The following is a 13,869-nucleotide window of genomic DNA, read 5'->3' as shown; positions in this document are numbered from 1 at the left end:
TACCTTATGTTTGTGTACAACATATCCAGTTCTTTTGTCAGCGCTGTTTCATACTTTAGTTTCAAATTTACTTTGAATGATTTCCCCCCTAATTTTACTTCAAAAACTGATTTCTTACAAGGCAAGCAGAAATCTTCACATATTTGGCATGTTTGGATTACTTGAATCCTGAACAAAGTTAGGAATATTATCTTTAAATTATTCATTCATGGAATTAGACATTGCCAGTTAAAAGTTTGTCTTGTTCATTTCAGTTAAAATAGTAGCAAAGCATCCTACTATTGTATTTTATTAATACCACAAATTGTGCATGGCCCTGTGAATGTCTTGGAAATTGAATTGAGTAAAATGGTTATGATGGAAAGTGAATAAAGGTTGGTTTATAGATACTAAATTCAAAAAGTGCATTCACTACTGCAAAAAAAAAATCCATATCTAACAAATTGAAGTACATAAAATATTGCACCAAATTCAATGATAGCCCATAGAGATAAAGCATTAAGTCCTAATGTTTATTATATGCAATGTAGCCATATGTAATTAATGCATCGCACAGAAATAGTAAGCTGCTCAGTGAGAGATTCAATTACACGATAGTAGTTAACTTTAAAAAAATGAAAAAAGATGCATGACAAGGTGTTGAACAAATGTTCAATCATTTCAACTATAGTTAGTTGCTTTCTTAAAGACAGCTTTCCATTGATAACTTACCATGAGTAAAATATGTAAAAGATTTGTAATTTTATTTTGATGGATCTTGTAACAAAATATTTCTCTCCCAGTGAAGCTGTTCGAATGTAAGATCTCATAGTTCCATTGATAAAGTAGCTTAGAAAGTAGCTCCGGGTTGAGTTATGAAGTGACGAATAAATACTTTGAGAACCACTTGATAGCCTTTGGGACACTAACACCAAGTTGTTAGGAGATTAAATGGTCCATGGAAAGGTTGGATTTGATAGATTGAACAGATTTTACACTTTCATAAATCTAGGCTGCTATTTCAGTGCAACGCAAAGTGTTGTATTTCTGTGGATCTTAAAATTAAAACTGGGTGTTCCTGTTCTGGTGTTTTAACAGGATATTAGTTGCTCTCGAGGTTATTGCAAGAACAGAAGATTCTCCTAGTATTGTGTCTCTCAAAAAATAACCAAAGACAAATTATAAATGACCATTATAATTGAAGTTTATGTAATTCTGCAATGTTGGAAAAAGGTTTGAAAATGTAAGTTGGCATTCTTCAATCCAAGTGAGACAAAACTAAGTTTCATGATGCAGTAAATCAATCCAACTTAGTTTTGTCCATCACTAATGGTCAACAAATAAGCACTGTTTATGAAGTGCTACTCTATATACTGTGATCAATAGAATACTGAAGCTGCCTGAAAAATTCAAAGACTACTCAAATTTATTAGTCTTGAACTCCAAACAATTTTTTGAATGCCGTCAGGCAAACTAATTATGACATTAATATCATAAGAAGCTGTGGAAATAATGACTTGCTCTCAGCCACTCAGTAACAACAAACAACTGATAATATCTAAAATAGTTTTTTTTAATTTGACAAATGTTACATCAAGAAGGGTCTCGACCCGAAACATCACCCATTCATTCTCTCCATAGATGCTGCCTGACCCGCTGAGTTACTCCAGCATTTTGTAACTACATTATGATTCAAACCAGCATCTGCAGTTCTTTCCTGTACAAGATTTAAATCCAACAAAAATAATCAATTTTAACAATAAACTCAAATAAACCAGAAAGTGCTGGAGTAACTCAGCGGGTCAGGCAGCATCCCTGACGAACAATAAACTAGTTGACCTTTTTAAATCGTGAATGTACAAAGGATTCAGGGTCGAAATCCTATTTTTGCTCATGTCTTCCGAAGCAAAAAGAAGGGCAATTATCTGACACCGATCAGCAAAATGGGGTCATAATTTGAACTAAGGAACAAAAATGAAAAAAAAAGGACTGAATCTGGGCGTGAAAAACATAGCAGTGAGTAGCAGTGATAAAAATTCAATTACATTTAGTAGAATTATGGAAAAGGCAAAGATAGATCAACAGTAAAAGGTCTAAGTTGGTCAGAGCCAACTTTACTAGACTGATTTGGCAAAAATATACTGAAAGCTAGACCTATAGACCTTTATAGACCTGTTAGTTTGACTTCAGTGGTGGGCAAATTAATGGAAAAGATACTTAGAGATAATATATTGGATAGGCATATGGATGAGAAGGGAATGGAGGGTTATGGTACGAGTGCAGGCAGGTGGGACTAAGGGAAAATAATTGTTCAGCACGGACTTGTAGGGCCGAGATGGCCTGTTTCCGTGCTGTAATTGTTATATGGTTATATGGTTAGCTGCTTGAAGTAAGTAATTATCAGGGCAGTCGGAAATCAAGCAGAAAGTAGTTGGGACTCAGAACAAACGTAATCATTATAAAGGAAGTTTACAGTTCTAGATCCTCATGGATGGTGAGGGATGGGATCATGTAAAATAAGGTAGACAACGAACACAGCACTACAGAACATTTGATTTATAGAAAATCCAGAGGTGGAATCAAAGTTACAAAAGCATAGAGGTATGTGAAAGTAATATTGGTAGATAAATGTCAAGGAAAACATTAATATGTTCTATATACACATGAAAAGAGGTTTGAAAAGGAAAGATTAGATCCTTTTGCAGCCAAAACCGGCGTCCAAGTATAGATGAAGAAAATGCGTAAAATGCTAATGAACACACTGCACACATCTTCATAAGGTGGAAATTCAGACTTTGACTGAGGGAGAATGTAAATGATAAGCAAATATAGCACAAGAGTGGGTGTACATGAAACTTACTCAGATTTTGCCAGCAGTGGAAAATTATAGTAATGAGAGACTGAGGTTGTTTTCTTTGGAACAAAGGAGTGTGAGGGGAGATTAATAAAGAAGCATAACATTGAAGAACCTAGATAAGATGAACTGAACAATGCATTTCCAAGCATCAGAGGATTCAGTAACTCAGGAACTGAGAAGCAATTGATTATGAATTGGTAGGGAGTTGAGAAAAATTATATCACTCAATGAATTTGGGGAGACTGGAACTCGTAGCCAAAGAGGTGATGGAAGCAGAAACCCTCTCTAGCCCTGGCAATGAATGCATACATTTTTGCTGCACCTTCTTTAGTGCTATTGCAGTTTTCCTGCAACTCGATAAACATGGTGTTCTAGCTATGGCCTAACTAACCTCTCCACACTTATATTTGATGTATGAATGAACATAAAAAGCCATGAAGACATGGGCATGGCTATAAATTAACCTAGAGTTCATGTTTGGCCTGCATTGGTATGAGCCAAATGGTCTTGTTCTGTGCCCCAAAAAAATCTATAATTATGGTAAATACTTGCATTTGTGGATTAATATAGTTATGGTAAACTATGTTAAAATAATAAGACGCCTGATCAGCCAGGTAATAACAAATTGCTGCAATTATTGGACTTGTGGAGAGGAAATAAAATTAAGCAATCCTATTATTGATGCCTGTGGGATAAATACCACTGGGAAGCTGCGTATTATCAAGGGTAGAGATACTTGATTGTAGCTCACCTCAGAGTAAAACAGCTTTATCTTATAACACGGAAGAGAACCATAATAATTGCATTTACAGCAAACAATGTATGCAAGATCATTAGGAAAGGAAAAACGATTCATATGGGTCTGGCCACATCTGTGGAATGAGAAACATTTACAATTTCAGGTTGAAAAACCCCCTTGTCAATTTTGAACTGTTTCTCTCTCCACAGATGCCTGATTCTCTGCGTATTTCCAATGTTTTCTGACTTTTTTTTTGGAATAAATCTGAATGCTAATTAAACAAGATGTAGCAAATGTTGTCCCATAACTGACAAAATTTAGCTGCACATTTAGTTAATATTTAATCCATAGTTTAATTTAGTTATTAATCAAAGTTCTTTAAGGATTATATCTTTGGAGCCAGTATAGTTGAAATTCATATTATTATAAACATTTGAGCAAATTACACTTGACGAAAAGACTAATAGTACATGACTAAGAACAGTTATGTAGCCATGAATGACCAGTGAAAATATATTCAAAGAGTAACACCTTCAGTTCTCCTGAACTTTACCAGTTTTGCTGTTTCTTTCAACTTGTGCCACTGCAACAAAAACAATAATGCACAATTATAATTTGGACAGGAAATTCTAATTTTCCCATGAAAGCAGCACTGGATGAAAAAAGCATGGATGATTGTTTTGCTGCCTGTGAAATCATGCTTCAAATGCCCAAAGGATCTCCAGATTTTTCAACTATGGCAAGTGCAGGAAACCAATCTATGGACGCCCAATGGTACTGATCCCAATTTCATCTTCACTTTTATGGATAGTCTTTTCAGATCACAAGATCAGATGTAGCTGATTTGTTTTCCTTAATTAAGAATTTCCAAACGTATAGAGGTTAAACCATGCTGCACTCCAAGATCAATACAGACATTCCCTGACTTACATAATAGTCGACTTGCGTGAACTTGCACTACACAAACAATTCTGTACTCAGTCCCAAGTGCAATCTTGGGACTGAATGCATACATTTTCACAACACTGTACGATTATTCAAGTTTGCATCGAAAACAAGCCAGCAATGGCAGCAGTGCTTACCCAGAAGGCAACGCCGCAGAAAGTGCTCCGGGCACAGCTCAGGGTCTTGGAGTCATAGAGTCATACAGCATGCAAACAGGCCCTTCGGTCCAACTTGTCCATACCAGCCACATAGCCCATTTACACTAGTCCCATATGCCTGCATTTGGCTCATATCCCTCCAAACCTGCCCTATCAATGTACCTGTCTAAATGTTTATTTAATGATGCGTTAGTACCTGCCCCAACTAGCTCCTCCACCAGCTCGTCCAAACACCCGTCACCCTTTGCATGAAAATGTTACCCCTCAGGTTCCTTTTAAATCTTTCCCCAATCACAAACTCATGTCCTCTGGTTCTTGATTCCCCTGTTCTGGGCAAGAGACTCTGTGTGTCTACCCAATCTATTCCTCTCATGATTTTGTACACCTCGATAAGATCACCCCTGACCCTCCTGTGCTCCAAGGAATAGAGTCCTAGCCTGCTCAACCTCTCTCTATAGTCCAGGCCTTCAAGTCTGGCCACATCCTCGTAAACCTTCTCTGCACCTTTTCCAGCTTGACAACATCTTTCCTATAACATGGTGCCCAAAACTGAAGACAATGCTCTAAATGTGGCCTCAACAACGTTTTGCACAACTGCAACGGCTGAGACAGTTAATACTCTCAGTGAAGGAACAAAGTGCGGGAGTAACTCAGCAGACCAGGCAGCATCTTGGGTGAACATGGACTGGACTGGTCATATGTTCTTCAGACAGAGGATGGTGATTCCAACATGTAAAATCCAACTTATGCAAGGGTTCACAGAACATAAGTTGGGGAGTGCCCAAATATTTGGAACAAATGTAGATTTCGTTGAGCCATTTGGGGAAATGCATGTTTTTATACTTTCCATCCATACCACTCTAATTTATGGATCAGCACCATATCATATGCTCAAGTCCGATGAATGTTACTCTAATCAATTGTTCATACTCTTTATGAAAATAGTACAGAGGATACCTCCCCTCCTTTACTTCCACTATAACACTCTGCATTCTGGTTTGAACTTTAACCACTAATGTTACTGAAATCAAGATTATAACATTAGGTGTAAGACGGGTCAATCCTGTGCCCACTGCATGGAATTATGCTCATATTTACCACTATTACAACACCTTGTGTAATAAGCAACTTATTTTTCAAAAATAATCAAAAAACATTGAGACATGAAATGCATCACCTTGCATATAATGCAACGTATGCACAAAATGCCCACTTGACTTTTTAACTATACCTTCCCAATTCATTTGAACAATAAATCATTCTTACTCTCAGGAATTAGATATTTATCAGCAAGTCGGATGCAAGTTGCACAAGCTTTCCGACAATTAACATAGGATTTTGAAATTTTGAAAAGAAAATTCCGATACTTACTGAGTTCTCTGTTTCTTTGGAGCTCAGTTGCCAGGTCCCCTGAATTGTTCCAGGCACCAATGAAATATCCAAGCTCTTTATTGCTCTCCAAGGCCTGAAATAATAGCAAGTGATACGCTTGTTATATAACCAACAAGGCCTATAAATAACGTGGAATTTTTTAAAGAAAATAATATCTCGTATAATGATGTCTATTATTGTTCTTGCTTGGTTTATAATCTACACTGGTTGGCATAGTGATTTGTCGCTCTTCTGCAGACTCTTCTGGCCAGGTCTATGTATATACTGACCTCAGACCATAAGGAAGTGCAATGTTCTGACTTTATTTATATGGCACACAATGGTTGATCTAGATTTTCATTGTTGAGGTACAGAATAAGGCATAGTCAGATGCCAGATTTCACCAATTCGATCTTGGACAGAAAGAATGACCAATTCTGTAAGAAGTTAGCAGGTTCTTAGCCCCTGTCAGGCCATTTTTAGTTTAGTTTAGAATTACAGTGTGGAAACAGGCCCTTTGGCCCACCAAGTCCACACCGACCGGTGATTCCTGCACACTAACACAATCCTACACACACTAGAGGACAATTTAAAATTATACTAAGCCAATTAACCTACAAACCTGTATGTCCGCAGGTCTCGGGGAGAACATACAAACTCCATACAGACAGCATCCTAGGTCAGGATTGAACCCGGGTCTGCGGCGCTGTAATGGCCCTGTCCCACGATGCGAGTTCATTCAAGAGCTCTCCCAAGGTTAAAAAAAAAATCAAACTCGTGGTAAGCACGGAGAATGAACGTAGTGGGTACGTTGGAGCTCAGGGACGTCTCTTAGCGGCTCGTAACGCTAACGGCAGGTACTCGAAAAGACTCGCTAACGGCAGGTAAACTCGAGAAGACTCGTGACGATGTTGAAAAATGTCCACGAGAGCCCCGAGTACCGACGAGCGGCCATTACTGTAAATCTCCGAGTTTGAATCAGGGCAAACTCGGGAGAACTCTTTGAATGAACTCGTACAGTGGGACAGGGCTTTAAGGCAGCAACACTACCACTCGCCACTGTGCCATCCCAATGTAGCATATAAGACAGCAACTGTTATATCCAGAAGGTAAGGATGTTTACCTCCTAAAACCAAACTCTCAGGAGGCAGAAATTTGACTTGGGAATTAAACTACATACTTCTAGCAACAATAAGCATTTTCAAATTCAGCAAAAGATCCATTTCAGAAATCACACAATTATTCTTAGCTTCTGTGTTCTGTTGTTTTACTGAATAACTCCTATAAAGATAATAGATTGCTCGTCAAAGTTGAACTAAGAATCAGTCCAAAGATATTTGCATGTACATAATAGATGGATTGTGTAGTTCTGCAAGAACTGGGCTAGAAATTGAGATGGCACAATGTTTATTGTTCAAAAAAAAAATCAGCATTTGAATAAGACTTAATGTCAGACAGATACATGAGGCTCTCTAAAAGATAAAAGTAGTGGTAGTTGAATTGAGTCTTGTATAAGTAATTGGTTAATAGATGCCATGTTGTGAACACATAGATTGCATCACCTCTACTCTACGAAAAAAATTGGAAATTTAGTAAATAGGAAACGGGGTAGTAACATTTAGTCTAAGAAACTGTGTTTTGCAGAAAATCTAACTTGATCGTGAATGATTATCATTGCCACTCTAAGATCAATTGGGAAGAAACATTTGGTGAAATAAGGCAGCATTTTGAACTAGCTATTCTGAAATACCATTATTTTTAATCACGTAATCCACACTGACCTTCAAAGCACTCAGCTTCTCTCTGATAGACTGGATAACCAAGACAGACTTTTCCACCTTTGACCTTAATATATCTAATCTATTTGAAATGAAAGGATTCAAATTAGAACATGTATAAAACTTAATTCAAATCAACTTGAGTATATTTATATTTTATATTTATATTTCATAAGTGAAAAAAAGGATGATTTTTGAAAAGGAAGAATATATTAAGATATAGGGAAGGATAGAAAACGTACTCGAGTCTAGTTATAACCTGACATAATTTCCTTAAAAAGTTGAATTCTTTGTAATTTTTATAAATAGCATATTTGAAATCATGCACATCTACATTTACGTAATGATCACTTTCACTCACATTTTGGCTATCCTTATCAGCGTATTCTTTTATGCTATGAATACCACAAATTATTAATACGTGTCATTTTAAAAGTATATTTAAGTACAGGTGCACAACCTTTTATCCGACAGCCTTGGGACCAGACACTTTTCGTAATTTGGAATTTGTCAGTCTTCGGAATGGAAATTTTTTAGCGTAGATTTCAATGGCTGGCTCAGTGGTAGAGTGCCCGGCTCATATCTGCAAGGTCGCGAGTTTGCGCCTTGATCCCGGCAGTTCCTCGGTCGCGAGTTTGAGTCTTCAGTGTAGTTTTTTTCTTGCAGAATAAATGTCTGTATGAAATGCAGTGTGTTGAATGAGTTCCTGAATTTGTAAATGTGACCGCAGCATTGAATCACCTCCCGCACTCATGTCACCCTAGTGGGGCTACATGCCCTAAGGCGGCCTAAGGCGACATTTTCACACTCTTATATCCGTGTGCAGCAGAGGCGCCAAACGTGAGCTTTGGTGTGCAGACAACATCCTGGAAAAAATGTCTGGTTTCTTCCAGGTAGGCGATATACCCTCCCGCGCAATATACCCTCCACTTCTCTTTTTAGTTCCCTTTTCTTCCAGGACCGACCCGAGGTTCCACTGTCACCTCTGCGGGCCACCCTCGGTGAACGCTCACTCAACTTTGTCTTGGGATTCCTACTCTCCCGGTCAATGTACCCTCACCTCTTTTATGAATGGGGATTTAGTTCCCCTTTCGTCGAGGACTGACCGGAGGTTCCGCTGTCACCTCTGCAGGCCGCCCTCGGTGAACGTCCTGTCTCCCTGTCCCTGGGATAGCAGGGGGCGATCAAACAGCACAATACCCCCCTCCCCCTCCCCCCCAACTCCAGAGGAATCCGCTCCCCGATGGGCCGCTACGGCGACAAGCGGCAGTTCGCCCACAGCCCGAGCCTCAAGAACAAGACGCACCTTGCGCACCATCAGTTTCTGCCCCTCTGGAGTTGGAGTGGGGCTGGACTGGAGTTGCTGATCTGGGATCTCCGTGCTTGCAGTGGGCCTGGGGGTCGGTGTCCCGTTGGTCCTGACGTCTCCGGTGACTGGCATTGCCGACGTGAAGACAGTGCAAAGCCCCCATGCCGGTACACACATGGCCGGGAAGCAGAGGGGTGTAGGTGGGGTGAAACTGAAGGGAGCGACAATCTGCAGCTCCCTGCCCGCTGAGTTAAAAAAGTTCCCACGCAAGACTCATGATACACTGTGTATCGTGAGTCTACCGTGGGAACTTTTTTAACTCAGCGGGCAGACAGCAGCATATTGTCAATTATTAACCCTCCCGCGCAATATACCCTCACCTTCTCTTTTATGGATGGGGATTTAGTTCCCCTTTCTTCGAGGACCGACCGGAGGTTCCGCTGTCACCTCTGCGGGCCGCCCTCCGTGAACGTTTTCAAGGACCTTTTTTCAAGGACTGAAAAAATGTCGCTATTCGGAGGTTTTCGTTATTTGGATCTTCGGATAAAAGGTTGTGCACCTGTAGTACATTCATTATTTTTCAGTGTTGGATTGTTAAGCATTGCCTCTGTTCCATGAAACGCAATGCTTCCTGGCAATTCCATGACTCACTCTATTTGGTCTGAATTCAGCTGCCCTCTTGTGGTCACCATTCTCTTTTCTGCATTTAACTCTGAAAGATAACAGAGAAAGGCAACATTTAATTTTAAATTGAAATATCTCTTAAATGTTCTTCCTGTTTGATTGACACATACACTGCGATAAAAAGATTGGGTAAACAACAAATCCATATCCTGTTAAGAAACTCTTTGTTAACCACTTAAAAATTATAATCGGCACAGCACACAAACAGACCTTTTGGCCCAATATCCATGCCAGCCAAGTTGCTTAACGTAGCTAGTCTCATTTGCCTGCACCTGGTCCATATGCATTCAAATTTTCTTATCCATGTACCCGTCACAGTGTCTTAATTGTCATAATTGTACCACTTTCTCGGCTTGTTCCATACAAACACCATCCTCCTTTGTGAAACATTTGCCATTCAGGTCCCTTTAAATCTTCTCGCAACTCACTTTGCTAAGTGCCTTGTAATTTCTTTCTCAGCTTCCTACAGTGTCCAAGGATACACTTCATCATGTTTTAGAGTAATATTGTGTGGAAAGAGGCCCTTCAGACCATCTTGCCCACACCGACCAACATGTCCTATCTACTCCAGTCCCACTTGCCTGCATTTGGTCCATATCCCTCTAAACCTGTCCGTTCGATGTACCTGTCGAATTGCTTCTTAAATGTTACAATAGTCCCTGGCTCAACTACCTCCTCCGGCAGCTCGTTCCATACACCCACCACCCTTTCTGTGAAAATGTTACCTCTCAAGATTCCTATAAAATCTTTCCCCCTTCACCTTAAACCTTTGCCCTCTAGTTCTTGATTCTCCTACTCTGGGCAAGAGACTGTGTGTCTTCCTCTCATAATTTTATACACCTCTATAAAGTCACCCCTCATCCCCCTGCGCTCCAAGGAATAGAGTCCCAGCCTGCTCAACCTCACCCTATAGCTCAGACCCACGAGTGTTGGCAATATCCTTGTGAATTTTCTCTGCACCCGTACAAACTTGACAACATATTTCCTACAACGTGGTGCCCAGAACTGAACACAATACTCTAAATGCGTCCTCACCGACGTCTTATACAACATAACTTCCCAACTACTATAGAGAAAAAATGAGCTTGCTTTTGACAGCACTTACTCTTGCAACATTCCTTACATTTATTGATACCATTAAGTTACTGTAACTTTGAGCATTTCCCACCATGAATATTTCTGAAATGATCATGGACAAAATATTTTGCTGCTATATTTGTAAAGCAATTTTGTTTGTATAGAAATGAAACTGCAAAACTACCCCAATTGTACCTAATAGAAAGTTGCAAAATTGAGTAAACAGTAAACTTGTCACTGTCACTGGATAATACATAAAGCAAAATAAATTAAAAATACATTGTTATTAGTGTACCGGAGTTTGCCCTAAAATAAGCGTCCTTGGGAGTAAAAGGGCTAAGACATTGTGTTCCAGTAACTGGAGAAAAATTCTCCTTGGAGACTTTGGATTTCTTCTTACGTGGTGTTACCTCCACTTCCTACAGAAATAGAAAATAAAATATCCTTTAGACACAGCATTCATTTTTGTTTCAATAATACAATTATTTTCAGACCTTCACTTCTGTAACACTTACCCTTTTTTCTAACTGGAGTGATCGTTTAACTCTGAAACATAAAAAAAAAGGATTAAAAACCCCCCCACTAAGCAACAGATACTAATTTCACTTCCCATTTCCCACTTTCTAAAGATTCTGCTGCATTGGATGCTTTTTCTTGGACACCTTTTAAAATCCATTCCACACTTTACATCTTGAGTAAATTCATCCAATATCCACTGAGAAAACATTAAAATATTCTGAAACTTTCCCCAAATAAATATAGTTCATGCACAAAACCAAACAATGTATCAACACTCCATCTGAGCGCTGGGGTTTGTAGATAAATCACCTGTTTTCTTCGAATGTTCATTAATGTATACAAAGCAAGCACGCTGACTAATGCCCCCTTCTCGGTAGCTCAAGGAACACCATTGCAAATCAACTTTGGTTCCTCGCAAAAATTAATAATTAACAGTAAATGAATACTTCCACGTGCAGAACGATGAGGCTGGTTTGACACATGAATAATTGAGTTAAATTATTGGTTAAGTGATCTATTAGGACTCTGATGAACAATCAATTCCAGCTGATTCATTTAAGATTTTTTCTTATGTTTAAAATTAATTAATTGACCTCTCATTGATCCATTGGCATCAAATCTGGCCTTGTCATTTAATGACCCTGTTTCACTTCACATCAGCAACATTATTGCAATAACAAAACAATTTTTTTCCTTGGATTGTTTATTGCAGGTCTTTGGAAATGCAGAATCAATACTACAATTAGATTAGATTTGATCTTATTAAGTGGCAGAGAAGGCTTGAGGGACCGAGTGGCTTACTCTTGCTCTTAATTTATTCTCCTGTGTATGTTCATGTTTCCGTTGACACCTTTAACAAAGATTGACTTTCCTAGATAATCCACAATATTGCAAGGTAAAGTCAAATTTAGACAAAGGCTAGCTTAAATAGCCTGATCAGTGAGGTGGGTTTTAAGCAGTGCATTATCCGTTAAATGGAGTTGGGAGGACAGCGGAATTCCAAATCATTTGGCTGAAGCCATGTATGCTAGTGGCAGGTAAGATATAGAAAAAGGCAGGCAAGTGAATGGTGCTTATAGGTTTAGCATTACAATATTACAAATAAGAATGGTCAAAGCTAGAGGAATTGACACACATGAATGAGAGACTAATTTGAAGAATGTAGCTTACTGTGCTAGAGCTCTGTGAGCAAAGAATGTTAAATATTGTTGGGAGAGAGTTGGGAAAACACTGAGAATGAGAACATTATTGATGAAGGCCACAGCTCAACCAAGAATGAGACTCAAGCATCTTTACATGTCACTATCAATCTACTTCTAGCAGTAAGTTTGCTGACAACACATAAATTGGTACATTTAAAGATGAGGAAGGCTGTCAGAAGATACAGCGGGATATAGATCAGATGCAGAAATGGGCGGAGAAATAGCAATGGAGATTTCCCCATGACCGCGTGGATTTTCTCCAAGAACTTTGGTTTCCTCCCGCACTCAAAAGACATACAGGTTTGTACTTAGGTACACAAAAATGCTGGAGAAACTCAGCGGGTGCAGCAGCATCTATGGAGCGAAGGAAATAGGTAACGTTTCGGGCCGAAACCTTTCAAGGGTTTCGGCCCAAAACGTTACCTATTTCCTTCGCTCCATAGATGCTGCTGCACCCGCTGAGTTTCTCCAGCATTTTTGTGTACCTTCGATTTTCCAGCATCTGCTGTTCCTTCTTGAACAGGTTTGTACTTAGCTTGGTATATATGTAAACATTGTCCTTAGTGTAGGATATTGTTAATGTGCAGGGATCATTGGTTGGTGTGGACTCGGTGGGCGGAAGTACCTGTTTCCGTGGTGTATATCTAAACTATATAAACTAAACTAAATCTCCCTCCCCGAACTCCTTCCCATTCCTTCCTCCCCTACATACCATCTCCTCTTCCACACCTGCCCTCCTCCTCTGTAACTCCACTACTCTCCGGCACACACACATCATTCTCCTCCCCTACTAACATACCCCCTCCACTCCGACCTCCTTCCTTACATATGCCCTCCCCTCCACAGTGATCTCCACCATATCAGCACACACCCCATCTCTCCCTACATAACCCCTTCATTCCCTGCACACCCACTTCTCCCCCCTTCCCTGAATATCACCTCTCTTCCTCTCCAGCACACTCCCTCCTCTCCTTCAGATCTCTCCTCTGCACACAGCCTTCCCCCTCGTTCCCTACATACCCCACCCCTCCCCTCTTGGTTCTTGGTTTCTTAGTCCTCCAAAATATTCCACATGGAATTTAAACTAGAGGTGGTGGAGGGAGGACTTAAGCCAGAAAGGGTTTTTGGGAAGAAAGAGCTACCTTAAATTTAGTTGCATCTGGTTGGGTAACTATGGTAGGGTGAAGATTATTCCATGCTTTAATTGTGCGGAGGAAGAACGAATTGCTGTGTACATCTGTCTTGGTAGCT

The sequence above is a fragment of the Leucoraja erinacea genome, chromosome 10, assembly GCF_028641065.1.
Source record: "Leucoraja erinacea ecotype New England chromosome 10, Leri_hhj_1, whole genome shotgun sequence".
Lineage (NCBI taxonomy): Eukaryota > Metazoa > Chordata > Chondrichthyes > Rajiformes > Rajidae > Leucoraja > Leucoraja erinaceus.
Note: the sequence above shows the minus strand (reverse complement) of the source record.